This window comes from Garra rufa, chromosome 1, assembly GCF_049309525.1.
Source record: "Garra rufa chromosome 1, GarRuf1.0, whole genome shotgun sequence".
In the NCBI taxonomy this organism is placed as follows: Eukaryota; Metazoa; Chordata; class Actinopteri; order Cypriniformes; family Cyprinidae; genus Garra; species Garra rufa.
In genome coordinates this window covers 80,180,141-80,194,928 of record NC_133361.1, presented here as the reverse complement: position 1 = coordinate 80,194,928, position 14,788 = coordinate 80,180,141, and the positions used below count along the sequence as shown (strand labels likewise).

Here is a 14,788-nt window from a genome sequence, read left to right as displayed (position 1 = left end):
CTATTTCTCGCGAGATTCAGGCGAACGTATACCTAAGTATCGTTCGAATATGCCTGCTTATCTACTATATAGTAGGCGAAATGGGCACGTGAGAAGAGTAACCACAAAAGAGTAAGCGAGAGATCCCCGGATGCCTACTGCGTCCCGCCCAGATTTTGAAGCGCCGATCGAGGGATACTTTTCTACTTTTCTATCCCAGAAGCCCACGGGAGATCAATAGCTACGTCATCATCGAACGTGATGGAGAACAGCAACAAGGGTGTTTTCAAAAGTGAGTAACCTTACGCTGTTCCTTGTGTCACAATCGCGTAGAACAAACTGTTAAATCGCTTAAGGTGTAACAGTATAGTATATTTGTGACTGTTCTGTAAAAACATGTTTTATATGTATAGCAAACAGGGGAGATCCAGTAAACACACGTATATCTCCAAAGTGAATGTACATAAACCATATACATCTAAATGTCTACAGTATTTAATATGTGACAGGAAAAAGTTCGAAAAGAATTGCAGATGAGCACATAATAGACATCTGAGTGTTGTGTGCTGTTACAGTAAATTCACTGTTGTCAACACTGTTTACTTTATATGAATTGAATGTAAATAAACGCATGTACATAGTAAATAAACATAACTGATCTTTTTTATTAATATAAATAAATAGAGGAGCATTTGTGTTGGATAAAATGCGAGTGTAAATGCAGTGTTGAGCACATGAATTACAGAGGTGACTTGAAACTTTTCAGGATGTTACAGGGACAGGACGTGATGGACAGCAGAGACAGGTGAAGGTGGACACGCTGGTCAGCTGCTTCATCAGAACAAAGCTGCAGAATTGGCACAGCTGTTGATGGTAGTTGTTATTTACAGGCTGTGAACACATGATTGTTAGAACAATTACTTTGAATAAAGCTTTGTTTTATGTGTCTTTGACTTGTATTTATTTAACATCAAGGTTACTTTTATTCATTCTTTTGCTAATTTGTTCGTGTTTCTTGTTGTCAGTTAATAAAATATAGCTTTAATTCATTACTTGACTGAGAATTGAGATGTATTCAAATTGACTGCATAGTCATGAATATGTCATGCATATGGCGTATTAAAAAATGCACGTAGTTCATTTTACTAAAAATATAATTAATTAGTGGTTAGCATTCATTAGTATTATTGTTCATAAGTGTTGGTGTTGTCTAGCAATGCATTCCGAGGTCATCTTTAATTTCTAAGTAAAACTTAATTCTTTCGAGTGTAAAATCAAAAGTCTTCTCCAAAGACGTGATCTTCCAGCAGCTGATTGACGTCTCCTTTGTGCAGATATTGCAAACATTGCAAACAAGGAGGGCTACGTTCTATAGGGTTGTCGTGATGCCATTGTGTTCTGTGCACCTGTCGCCTTTATTTTATTTTATTATCACTGCAGAACTTATAAGTACATACAACCGCAGGAAAAGATAGTAGGCTGTTTTATCAGTAAAAAATCATAATGACAGAAAAAAACTGTAAAGGGTGTGATTCTCTGCACGTGAAAAAAAAAAGATGAAATATCTTTAAATTATCGTAATATTAATTTAATCATATGCATTAAAATTGCATGTGTTGTTTTTTTGTTATTTATAATCCTCGGGGATGAAACAAGAGAAATCCCACAATAAAAAGAGGAAAACAAAGGAGATTTCAAGCCAGTTTTGCGTGTGGATAAACAATTTTGCACATAAATAAATTAAAAACATATTAAAGTGGTTACGATTTTAGGTTTTCGTAATAAAAAATAACATCTTTAAGGATTAAACTGGGTTATAGCCTAAAAACGTACTACAATCAAAAAGGTATCTGTTTCTTCTGGAAGACCAGAAATTTGATCAACGTCATAATTTATACAAATAGATAATATATACAAATAGATGAATTAAACCTGTCGCTCATATCTTTTAAATTGTTGCTCTTGTTTTAACGTCGTAGATCACATGATAATGCCATCATGGCGGATCGCATTCATACTCAACGAGATTTGGCTGTAGAGTAGGTACTCTTTTAGTGCTTGTTAAGTACATACTTATTGAAATTAAGTACCTACTCATTAAGTATGCGATTTCGGATGCAGCCAGTGTCTACAAATTTCTACTCCCTGAGGGCAACTCTGCACAGTATGAGAGTTACAAGAAAGCCAAAAGCCACGACTCTGGTGGGACTCGAATCCACAACCTTTGAATGGCCTCATCTGTCAGTCTAGAAGTCCAATGCGCTATCCATTGCGCCACAGAGCCCTGTAGGTATGCCAGGCTGGGCCACTGAGCCCTTTTCTTACAGATTTGTGCCTGTCCAGCTCGGCTGAGTGGCACGCTGTGTGGGCAGAAAGACAGGTCCTCAGGTCTTTGCACAATTTAGGCATGGCTCAAAAACAGAGTCTCGTCGGGATCTCCCATCCAACAACGAGGCCAGAGAGAGCCACTGATGGAAAGGCACCGGTGGGATGCGCTTTGACCAGCTAAGCCACGGCGCCTCCTTGGTGGGACCAGTTAGCCTAGGATCCTATCCTTCAAAAGCAGGTGAGAGGGTAGTTTTGCAAGGGAAACCGCCCGCTGTCCTCGAGCTTCTATGTGTCTCCATTCGCCGTCCATTCGCCGTAAAGCACGACGTTGGCTGTATTGTGGCGCGCAACCAGAGGCATTGCTCGGATTCAAACCCAGGCTGACCTTCCGGGTCTGTGGCCGTCCAACGGTAAGAGAGCGCGTTCTCTCTCTGCAGGACGGACAGGCCCTCGGGTCTCTGCACAATGGCAGTGTCCAGTGTCGTTTGAAAGGCAGAGGCACTGTAAGGGCCTCAGGTCCAAGGGAGGGCAAAAAGGTCCAAGCTGCCATTTGCAAGGCACCGCTGGGATTCGAACCCAGGATCTCCTATTTACTAGACAGGCGCTTTAACCAACTAAGCCACGGCGCCAACCCGCATGCTAACTGTGGGGATGGCGTCTTAGACGATGCATGAATAAACACTTCGTACGTCCTGCTGCCTCCACTTGATGCAAGACAGTGATTGCCATACCTCACTGAATTGGTTCTTGGGCATGTTTTGCTACCTTTTAAATATGATTGACCTTTTCTTTAAATCAATTTACGCTGAGAACAAGAGGCCTCCAAATGGTTTCTGCTGTCCGATTGCAACATTGCGCATGATGGAAGCTGGGGAACAATAGTCTGTTAAGGGGGGGGGGGGGGAGAGAAAAGGAAGGAGGGGGGAGAAGAGGGGGAAAAGAGAAAAAGAAAGAAAAGAGAGAGAGAAAAGGAAAAAATGAGGAGAAAAGAAGTGAAAGGGAATTTTATCTCTTTGTCCTTTATAGCAATGTTTTTGGAGTGTATATTTACAATAAATTATCTGAAAAAAAAATGTTTTCTCTATTTTCCTGTACATTTATATGGGGGTAAGGATGATCACAAGCTTCCCAGTTCATATTACAGTGTTGCCATACATTGAAGTGTTTACTGAATGTTTTATTTATCAGTAATTATCACATAAATAATGTCCAAATGAATGAAATCAATTTTGAAATGACAAATTAATATTTTATTAGATTTATATTACTGATTATTGATATTTTATTCAAAGTTTTTGCACTTTAAATATATTTTCGGCTGTAGTTATGTTCTAAAACTTACAGTACAAAAAATTGTACATTTATGTATTAAATCATCCCCAAATTTATCAAAATTTTTAAAAGGGCGTATAACTGTTTAATGATACTGTAACAATGACAAACAAAAAGAGTTATTTGATCATGACCAAACTTTTATTTTTCAATCAGTCAAAGCCAATTATTCATTATTCTTTTTTTTTTTTTTACATTTTTATTCTTGTAGTTATGTTGCATGTGCAGAAAACAGAATATTACCTCCTAATAATAATTTGCAAGTGCAAAAGAACAGAAAACAGAACTATACATATAAACAAAACCGTCCAATGTCCATGGCTCTTGTGCATTAACTGCAAGTGAAAAGAACAGAAAGCACAAAACAATACAAATGAATAAAACTTTAAAATATTAATGACTCCTGTCCTGTGCATGTTTTGCAAGTACTAAAGAACAGAAAACCAAACTATACTATTAAATAAAACTGTCTTAATGTCCATGGCACTAGTGCATTCATTGCAAGTTCAAAAGAACAGAAAGCAGAAAACAATGCACATAAATAAAACTTTATCCCCTTTCTTTTTTGGACTCTTATGGATGGCACAGAGCTTGAAATGGTCTCTATCAGGAGACAACAATCTGGCCACTGGGCACGTGGGGCAGTGGTGGTGGATGTATGCCTCTTCACGCTCTCCACCCCCGAAATCCAGCAGGTTCTGCCAACTATATTGCTCACCTAAGCAGAGAGAGCATATAATACATGGCAAATGAGAAAACAAAACAAGTGGTAGTGTTAACATATGACAGGTCAAGAAGAGAAACTGACCTGATGGTTGGTGAGAGCCAGAGATGGCTGATTCCTGAGCTCCACAAGATACTCTGCAAGGCCGTCCACTTTGTCCAGAACACCAGCACTAGCCAAAGCCTGTGAGAAAAATACAACAAAAAGAAAAAAAATTAAATCAACAACATTATGAGTACAGTGAAGTGGGACAAAAAACCCAAAACAAATAAATATATATATTTTTCTAGATGTTTTTTTTTTTTTTTGTCAACTTCAGACAAAAAGCAACAGGTCAGCACAAATTATTATGTTTTCCCTAGAAATTTTACAGTATTACATAAAACATAATTACATACATACATTAAACGAGACATTTACATACCACAGACTCGTCAGGGGATGCTGAGGCACCTGGCGTGAAGGAGGCATCAGGCTGAGTGGAGGACAGAGAGAAGCTTGGGTCATCAGTAAGACTCGACTCAGTAATGTCAAGTGTTTGGTCCACCCTGAAGCCCTCGTCTTCTTCATCCTCACCTTAATCCACATCCTCCAGCATGTTCTCTGTCTCTTCTGAGTCAGGGTCCACTACCAGGGGCTGTCCAGTCTGACGCAGGAGGTAGTCAACACCAAGCAGCTCTCCTATGAAAAAAATAATAATAAAAGAAAACACACAAATACAGGATCAGTCAAAAGTTTGGACACATTACTATTTTTAAAGTTTTTGAAAGAAGTGTCTTATGCTCATCAGTCCTGCATTTATTAAATAAAAAATATAAAAAACATTAATAATATTATAAAATGTTAATACAGTTTAAATTTACAGTTACATGTACTTTAAATTTTTTTTGTCATCAACGCTGAATAAATTTAGCAATCATTTTAGAAATCAGTAAAAAGTTATATTAAGAACAGCATTAGAAATCAAATATGAAATCTTCTGTAACGATACACAGTACTGTTCAAAAAAATTTTTTTTAAAGAAATTAATTCTGTTGTTTTTAACTTTTTATTCATCAATGAATTCTGCAAAACGTATCACAGTTTTCATTAAAAAATAAATACAAATATGCAGTACAAATTATATTGCTGTTTTTTCTGTATTTTGGATCAAATAAATGCAGGCTGAATGAGCAAAAGACACTTCTTTCAAAAACATTAAACACAGTCATGTGTAAATATGTTTGACAAATAATGTACACATTCATATTCTACAATGAGATACAGGTAACTTTACCTTCTGGCAGAGGTTGTACAACTTCTGCTGCCGTGGTGCTGGTCTGTTGCCTCCAGAAGGACAAAACCCCAGAGCTGGCAAAAGTCCTCAACCTGGCCATCCACTCGCCATCACCCATGACCTTGTGGCAATTATGCATAATTTACTGTTATTACTATAGTAAATACATATAGCATGTATTAATCACAATGTGAAATAAAGTGCATTGTTAGTTAATCACATTAAATGTTAATTAGAAATGATAATGTCTACAACTACACATATTTTTTAAATCCAAATCAAACTTTAAATAGAATAGATGTGTTTACTATGCAAAACTACAGGCAAATGGTGTTTTATATATGTAAGATTATAGGTTAATCATGGAAACAAAACATGATTACTACACTTTCACTAAAGTAAAAGCATGGTAAATTACTTGATTATTTATATTAAGACTGTGTTTACACTTAAAGAACGGGTAAACTGAGTTTAATAAGTACGATTACAGGCACAATTATGTTTAATATGTGAGATTTTAGGCAAGTCATGAAAAGAAAACATGATTACTATACTTTCACTATAGTAAAACCATGGTAAATGACGACAAACACAAGCACAACGTTTTTTGTTGTTGCTGTTCATTCAGATTTTCATTCATAGTAAGACTGTGTTCATACAGTTGTAATCGATCAGCCAAAAACACAACATGGTTACTACGATTCACTATAGTAAAAACAAGGTAAATTGTCATAAGGGATGACTGCACTTACAGCTGAAACGCGTTTTTTCCCCCATTTAAATCGAACTTAAGAACGTGTAAATAGATTTTAGAAAGTTAGATTTCATTTAAACTGTTTCATTATGGGCAATTCGCGAGTCAAAAGTTTGTGAACGCCAAACACGGATGAACGACGGACGGAAACGTAACGAGTTACCAATTGAGAACATTGTAAACAGAGAGGAAGAAAGTAGAAAACATGTATTACTTACTTTGAAAAGTTATCCTATATTCCGTTCGTCTGATTTTTGCCTCCAATGCTTTGGACAGCGTATGGTTGAGATGTGATTTTCCACCAATTTGGGGCACCTTTCTTAAGGAATTCTAGGATGATTTCATGGGAAATGGCAAACTGCTGTAGCGTTTGGCTAACCGGCCAAAGCTACAAAGGATGTACCGGTGCCCCGTCGTCCGAGCAGAATCCACATTCGGTCGTAATCGGAGGTTACTACTAACGTTCGATTGTGTCTCATAGGGAGTTTGACGCAGGGCCTCAGTGGAAAACAGGCCCCCACGGCGGCTGAAACAAAAGACGAAGAAGGCATCCACATGGTTCAGGAGTGTTAAACAAAGAAACCACGCAAGATGACGAGGTGGTCCAGCGGGTAAGGCGGTGGAAGGCTAATACATTGTGCTCGACATGCACTGGAAGCTTTAGCGCCACTGAGAGCCCACCGGACCAGACAGGCCCAACCTGTTTACGATGGGTAACGGTGAGCTGTAATTGCGCTGCAGTGTAATGATACCCGTCTTGAGGACATATTTACAAAACAACAAGCCTTCTGGCTCTGGTGCTCAATCATCAGCAGACACCTTTTCGACGAGAAACAAAACCTAAACGAAACAAGGCTATTTTTTCTCAACAATACTCTAAGCCTCCAGAGAGGCTAGCAAAAATTGCCAAAGCTGACTGTATTTCAAGTCATCCTGGCGGGGTATTGGGTAAAGCTTTCAACCAGCAATGATCGCGCCTCGGATAAACCTCATAGGCTACAATATTGCCTCTGCGAAAGAATGCCAGCGACGGTCGTGACCTTTGCAGGCACCTACGTGGATGTGAACCGACAAGGTGGTAGCAAGCTTTAAACTGCCGCACAAACAGTCTCCTGGCACGGGTTGCTGCACCGTGTTTCTACGGAACAGATTAGAGGTGTGTAAAAGACGGCTCATTCACTATTCCCTCTGTGCTCAAAACAGCCTGCTGAAAGCACAGCAGCAGCAGCTGAAAAGGTCCGCAGCATGGCCTCTCTCAGTCAGCAAGGGGGCGGGGAGGCCGAGTGGTTAAGGCGATGGACTGCTAATCCCATCCTTGTCGTTCGGTTCCTTTAGCACTGGACCATAATCTAGGTCCTGGGGACCCCATGCTGAACTTTTTGTGTGTCCTCCTTATCTAACACACTCAGTTCAGTTCTTTGAGTTCTCTACTAATGAGCTGATGATCTCAATCGCGAGTGCTAAATAAAAGACGCCACGTAGGCGATGGACTGCTAATCCATTGTGCTCTGCATGCGTGGGTTCGAATCCCATCCTCGTCGTTCGGTACATTTAGCAGTGATCCTCGGTCCTGGGGACCCCACTCTGCAATTTTTGTGTGTCTTCCCTATCTGACACACTCAGTTCAGTTCACTGAGCGCTCTACTGATGAGCTGGTGGTCTGAATCGGGAGGGTTAAACAAAAGGACCGCGCAAAACGAAAGGTGGTCGAGTGGTTAAGGCGATGCAAGGCTAGCCCGTTGTGCTCGGCACGCCTTGGTTTGTGTGGGTTCGAATCCCATCCTCTTCATTTGATGCTTTAGCACCACTGAGAGCCCACCGGAACAGACAGGCCCAACCTGTTTACGATGGGTAGCGGCGAGCTGTGATTGTGCTGTAGTTTATTGATACCTGCCGCAAAGTCTTGAGAACATATTGACAAAACAACGAGTCTTCTGGCTCCAGCACGCTATGATCGGTGGACACCTCTTTGACGAGGACCAACAACCAGCCACGCCAATAAAAGGAAACAAAACGAAGCAAGACTATCTTTCTCAACAAGCCTCCAGAGAGACTGGCAAAAATTGCCGATGCTGACTGTATTTCAAGTCATCCCGGTGGGGTATTGGGTATTGACTTTGTGGCAACATGGAACTTTTGCATCTACATTAATATTAGTCTGTTTCTTCTTATTCTGAGGTCACCGTAGCCACCAGATCCATTCTGTATTCCGATCTGATGGTCACTACAGTCCCCCGGTTCCAGTCCGTACCAAGAGCAGATGGTGGATCAGCACCTTCAGCCGAATGTCAGCGGATACTATGTCAACTAGATGAGCCCCAGAGACAGATCATCAGTAAAGAAGGCATCCACATGCCACAGCAAACTACTCGAGCTGGTGAAAATGTTCACCAAATGCCCGCCGCTGAGTTCTTTTAAAACAAGCCAGCTTATTGAAGGTGCACAAGATAAACGCCCTGAGAAAGCTGTGCCTCGCAACCCTAAGAATGGCATAGGCGTTAGTGGACACCTGACGCGCGTGCAAAACTCCAGCATTTCACACGTCCCTGGGTGGGCTCGAACCACCAACCTTTCGGTTAACAGCCGAACGCGCTAACCGATTGCGCCACAGAGACAGCCGCTGTTGCGTGCTGCCGCCGGATCACCGGTGTAAAAGCAAGGGTTAGGGTTAGCGATAGGGATTAATATTGCTCGCACTAACAGCGACATCTGTTTTGAAAGATGTTTCCGGAGCTCGCAAAATCCACTCAGCCTGCGCGGCGAATGGGCACGCTGGAGCCCGCCACCCTTTTGGGAAGAAAGAGAGTCAACAGAGCGGCTCGAACCCACGACTCTGAGATTAAGAGTCTCATGTTCTACCGACTGAGCTAGCCGGGCTGGTCGTTGGCTTCTTCACCGGGTCGGACCCAGTTTTCATCAGCCCCCAAATTACACAGGCGAAACGGAGGCTCTCGCGTTGTGCGAGACTGTCGAGCCCTCCCCTTGGGTAGGGCTTAGAGCAGGCTTAGAGTTTTCTTCTGTCGGTTTTGACCCAATCTGTTTTTGGGAAGCGCAGTTTGACCCAGCAATGCGGGCCAACAACACGTTCTGTTTTGCCGCGTGAAGGCGGGTCAATGCTTTGGACAGCGTATGGTTGAGATGTGATTTTCCACCAATTTGGGGAACCTTTCTTAAGGAAATCAAGGATGATTTCATGGGAAATGGCAAACTGCTGTAGCGTTTGGCTAACAAGCCAAAGCTACAAAGGATGTACCGGTGCCCCGTCGTCCGAGCAGAATCCACATTCGGCCATAATCGGAGGTTACTACTAACGTTCAATTGTGTCTCATTGGGAGTTTGACGCAGGGCCTCAGTGGAAAACAGGCCCTCGGCGGCTGAAACAAAAGACGAAGAAGGCATCCACATGCACATGGTTCAGGAGTGTTAAACAAAGAAACCACGCAAGATGACGAGGTGGTCCAGCGGGTAAGGCGGTGGAAGGCTAATACATTGTGCTCGACATGCACTGGAAGCTTTAGCGCCACTGAGAGCCCACCGGACCAGACAGGCCCAACCTGTTTACGATGGGTAACGGTGAGCTGTAATTGCGCTGCAGTTAAATGATACCCGTCTTGAGGACATATTTACAAAACAACAAGCCTTCTGGCTCTGGCGCTCAATCATCAGCAGACACCTTTTCGACGAGAAACAAAACCTAAACGAAACAAGGCTATTTTTTCTCAACAATACTCTAAGCCTCCAGAGAGGCTAGCAAAAATTGCCAAAGCTGACTGTATTTCAAGTCATCCTGGCGGGGTATTGGGTAAAGTTTTCAACCAGCAATGATCGCGCCTCGGATAAACCTCATAGGCTACAATATTGCCTCTGTGAAAGAATGCCGGCGACGGTCGTGACCTTTGCAGGCACCTACGTGGATGTGAACCGACAAGGTGGTAGCAAGCTTTAAACTGCCGCACAAACAGTCTCCTGGCACGGGTTGCTGCACCGTGTTTCTACGGAACAGATTAGAGGTGTGTAAAAGACGGCTCATTCACTATTCCCTCTGTGCTCAAAACAGCCTGCTGAAAGCACAGCAGCAGCAGCTGAAAAGGTCCGCAGCATGGCCTCTCTCAGTCAGCAAGGGGGCGGGGAGGCCGAGTGGTTAAGGCGATGGACTGCTAATCCCATCCTTGTCGTTCGGTTCCTTTAGCACTGGACTATAATCTAGGTCCTGGGGACCCCATGCTGAACTTTTTGTGTGTCCTCCTTATCTAACACACTCAGTTCAGTTCTTTGAGTTCTCTACTAATGAGCTGATGATCTCAATCGGGAGTGCTAAATAAAAGACGCCACATAATGCGACGAGGTGGCCGAGTGGTTAAGGCGATGGACTGCTAATCCATTGTGCTCTGCACGCGTGGGTTCGAATCCCATCCTCGTCGTTCGGTACATTTAGCAGTGGTCCTGGGGACCCCACTCTGCAATTTTTGTGTGTCTTCCCTATCTGACACACTCAGTTCAGTTCACTGAGCGCTCTACTGATGAGCTGGTGGTCTGAATCGGGAGTGTTAAACAAAAGGACCGCGCAAAACGAAAGGTGGTCGAGTGGTTAAGGCGATGCAAGGCTAGCCCGTTGTGCTCGGCACGCATTGGTTTGTGTGGGTTCGAATCCCATCCTCTTCATTTGATGCTTTAGCACCACTGAGAGCCCACCGGAACAGACAGGCCCAACCTGTTTACGATGGGTAGCGGCGAGCTGTGATTGTGCTGTAGTTTATTGATACCTGCCGCAAAGTCTTGAGAACATATTGACAAAACAACGAGTCTTCTGGCTCCGGCACGCTATGATCGGTGGACACCTCTTTGACGAGGACCAACAACCAGCCACGCCAATAAAAGGAAACAAAACGAAGCAAGACTATCTTTCTCAACAAGCCTCCAGAGAGACTGGCAAAAATTGCCGATGCTGACTGTATTTCAAGTCATCCCGGGGGGGTATTGGGTATTGACTTTGTGGCAACATGGAACTTTTGCATCTACATTAATATTAGTCTGTTTCTTCTTATTCTGAGGTCACCGTAGCCACCAGATCCATTCTGTATTCCGATCTGATGGTCACTACAGTCCCCCGGTTCCAGTCCGTACCAAGAGCAGATGGTGGATCAGCACCTTCAGCCGAATGTCAGTGGATACTATGTCAACTAGATGAGCCCCAGAGACAGATCATCAGTAAAGAAGGCATCCACATGCCACAGCAAACTACTCGAGCTGGTGAAAATGTTCACCAAATGCCCGCCGCTGAGTTCTTTTAAAACAAGCCAGCTTATTGAAGGTGCACAAGATAAACGCCCTGAGAAAGCTGTGCCTCGCAACCCTAAGAATGGCATAGGCGTTAGTGGACACCTGACGCGCGTGCAAAACTCCGGCATTTCACACGTCCCTGGGTGGGCTCGAACCTAAGGATAACCAATGTATCATCTACAGTCCTCTACCAGCTGAGCTATCGAAGGCAGGATGACAAAAGGTGGCTTAAGCAGGAAACACCAGATAGGTTTGTGGTGTCTTGGGGTACAACGGTAGCTTGGCTGAATCCAGATCAGACGGTTGCATGTTCCAATCACATCAGTTGATCTCTTCTTGACATCCATAGTATAAAGTCTACAGCCCTTTACCGTGACTGATTTGCAAATTGAATCAAAGCAATTAAGCAAGGAACGCCAACTTGTTTTCTCGACCTCGTGGCCGCGACAGAGTGCGCCTGACCCCGGATCGGGAGGTTGCGTGTTCCAATTATGTTGAGGTCAAGCGAACTGTTCTTGACTTTGTGAGTGTAAAGACTAGCAGATTTGCATAGTTTATCAAAGTGCTTTAGCATGAAACACTAAATAATTTTTCCGCTATCTTGTAGTGCAACGGTAGAGTGTCTGGCTCCAAATCACCTTGAGGTCAGACGATCTGTTTTTGATCTGAGTATAAAGTCCAACATCAAGAGTGTTCCTTGAGCACCGTATATTTACTGAGTTGCATTCTGTGTCAAGGCGGTTAATCAAAATACATCACCTCTGGGTTCAGGACCTCGTGGCGCAATGGTAGCGCGTCTGGCCCCAAATCACCTTGAGGTCAGACGATCTGTTTTTGATCTCCTGAGTATGAAGTCCAACATCAAGAGTGTTCCTTGAGCACCGTATATTTACTGATTTGCATTCTGTGTCAAGGCGGTTAAGCAAAATACATCACCTCTGGGTTCAGGACCTCGTGGCGCAATGGTAGCGCGTCTGGCCCCAAATCACCTTGAGGTCAGACGATCTGTTTTTGATCTCCTGAGTATGAAGTCAAACATCAAGAATGTTCCTTGAGCACCGTATATTTACTGATTTGCATTCTGTGTCAAGGTGGTTAAGCAAAATACATCACCTCTGGGTTCAGGACCTCGTGGCGCAACGGTAGCGCGTCTGACTCCAGATCAGAAGGTTGCGTGTTCAAAACACGTCGGGGTCATGTGATTTCTTGTTGACTTCTAATGTGAAAAGAAGTCCTGTCGTTGTGTGCTGCAGTGGTTTCCAATCCCACCACTCTGTATGTCTCCCTTATTAAACACACCTGATTAAGATCATTAGCTAGTTAGGAGAGAGCTCCATGAGCTCATCTGGGTGTGTCAGAAAAAGGAGACAGACAAAAATGCAGGGCCGCGTCTTCCAGAGTCATCGTAAACTTAAGTTGATTGCAACTCTATTGGTTTCAATACGTCTACGTTGTATGAAGGATTGCAACGCTTTTGGGAAACACAGCCCAGAGCAGGGGGTCCCCAGGATCAGGATTGAAAATCACCAGTGTACTGTGATAGATTTGTGTCTTGACCTGTTATTTTTATTAAGCCTGAGATCTCATGTAATAACCATTCCTGTCATTGTGTACTGTGACAGATCTGCCTCTTGACGTGTTGCTTTTGCATATCTTGCCCTGCAATCTCTGAAGAAATCATGGAAACATCTACGTGCCGAATTCAAAAGCCAACTCCTTCGAGCCGGAATTGAACCAGTGACCTAAGGATAGCCAATGTATCATCTACAGTCCTCCACTCTACCAGCTGAGCTATCGAAGGCAGGATGACAAAAGGTGGCTTAAGCAGAAAACACCAGATAGGTTTGTGGTGTCTTGGGGTACAACGGTAGCTTGGCTGAATCCAGATCAGACGGTTGCATGTTCCAATCACATCAGTTGATCTCTTCTTGACATCCATAGTATAAAGTCTACAGCCCTTTACCGTGACTGATTTGCAAATTGAATCAAAGCAATTAAGCAAGGAACGCCGACTTGTTTTCTCGACCTCGTGGCCGCGACAGAGTGCGCCTGACCCCGGATCGGGAGGTTGCGTGTTCCAATTATGTTGAGGTCAAGCGAACTGTTCTTGACTTTGTGAGTGTAAAGACTAGCGGATTTGCATAGTTTATCAAAGTGCTTTAGCATGAAACACTAAATAATTTTTCCGCTATCTTGTAGTGCAACGGTAGAGTGTCTGGCTCCAAATCACCTTGAGGTCAGACGATCTGTTTTTTATCTCCTGAGTATAAAGTCCAACATCAAGAGTGTTCCTTGAGCACCGTATATTTACTGATTTGCATTCTGTGTCAAAGGGGTTAAGCAAAATACATCACCTCTGGGTTCAGGACCTCGTGGCGCAAAGGTAGCGTGTCTGACTCCAGATCAGAAGGTTGCGTGTTCAAATCATGTCGGGGTCATGCGATTTCTTGTTGACTTCTAATGTGAAAAGAGGTCCTGTCATTGTGTGCTGCAGTGGTTTCCAATCCCACCACTCTCTATGGCTGCGTTCGAAACCGCATACTTCCATACTATATAGTAGGCAAAAAGCAGTAGGCGAGTGAATAAGTATGTTTGAATCTTAAGTATTCATAAAAGAGTAGGCGAGAATGAGTAGGCGAATGCACTAATTCCCGCGAGATTCGGACGAACGTCTACTTAAAGTGCGTTCGAATATGCCTACTTACCTACTATATAGTAGGGAAAATGAGGACGTGAAGAAAGAAGTACGTTCGAAACCTCAGTATTCATAAAAGAGTAGGCGAGAAATCCCCGGATGTCCTACTGCTTCAGCCCAGATTCTGAAGTGTTCATCTGATGGATACTTTTCAATCCCAGGAGGCCACAGGAGGCCAAAACGTCATTATCGAACGTGATTGGGAACCGCAACGAGAGTGTTTACAAATGTGAGTATTACAAACCAAAACACGGTTCTCTGTCTGAAAATCGTATTAGTTGAGCTGTATCGTAAACTGCTGATTTGCATAAGGTGTCAAGACGTGTTACGTTAAAGTATATTTGTGATTTCGCTGTAAAACACGTTTTATTACGTATAGCGACCATAGACATCTCAAAGATGATTACTAAATGTTTAACA

At 43.0% G+C, this 14,788-nt stretch overlaps 8 non-coding genes across 8 annotated transcripts; 3 read left to right on the top strand and 5 right to left on the bottom strand.

Annotated features, from left to right (window-relative positions):
* Positions 1 to 2,173: 2,173 nt before the first annotated feature.
* On the bottom strand, positions 2,174 to 2,263 carry trnar-ucu (transfer RNA arginine (anticodon UCU)). Its single transcript is given in 2 exon segments — positions 2,174 to 2,209; positions 2,227 to 2,263. It is a non-coding gene; the product is annotated as a tRNA-Arg (tRNA).
* Positions 2,264 to 2,862: 599 nt separating this feature from the next.
* trnat-agu (transfer RNA threonine (anticodon AGU)) lies at positions 2,863 to 2,936 on the bottom strand. Its single transcript has one exon. It is a non-coding gene; the product is annotated as a tRNA-Thr (tRNA).
* A 4,338-nt stretch (positions 2,937 to 7,274) lies between these two features.
* LOC141284949 (U4 spliceosomal RNA) lies at positions 7,275 to 7,415 on the bottom strand. Its single transcript, XR_012338519.1, has one exon. It is a non-coding gene; the product is annotated as a U4 spliceosomal RNA (small nuclear RNA).
* Positions 7,416 to 8,934: 1,519 nt separating this feature from the next.
* trnan-guu (transfer RNA asparagine (anticodon GUU)) lies at positions 8,935 to 9,008 on the bottom strand. Its single transcript has one exon. It is a non-coding gene; the product is annotated as a tRNA-Asn (tRNA).
* A 1,120-nt stretch (positions 9,009 to 10,128) lies between these two features.
* LOC141284910 (U4 spliceosomal RNA) lies at positions 10,129 to 10,269 on the bottom strand. Its single transcript, XR_012338513.1, has one exon. It is a non-coding gene; the product is annotated as a U4 spliceosomal RNA (small nuclear RNA).
* Positions 10,270 to 10,732: 463 nt separating this feature from the next.
* trnas-gcu (transfer RNA serine (anticodon GCU)) lies at positions 10,733 to 10,814 on the top strand. The gene has a single exon. It is a non-coding gene; the product is annotated as a tRNA-Ser (tRNA).
* Positions 10,815 to 12,798: 1,984 nt separating this feature from the next.
* trnaw-cca (transfer RNA tryptophan (anticodon CCA)) lies at positions 12,799 to 12,870 on the top strand. Its single transcript has one exon. It is a non-coding gene; the product is annotated as a tRNA-Trp (tRNA).
* Positions 12,871 to 14,039: 1,169 nt separating this feature from the next.
* On the top strand, positions 14,040 to 14,111 carry trnaw-cca (transfer RNA tryptophan (anticodon CCA)). Its single transcript has one exon. It is a non-coding gene; the product is annotated as a tRNA-Trp (tRNA).
* The last annotated feature ends 677 nt before the right edge of the window (positions 14,112 to 14,788 follow it).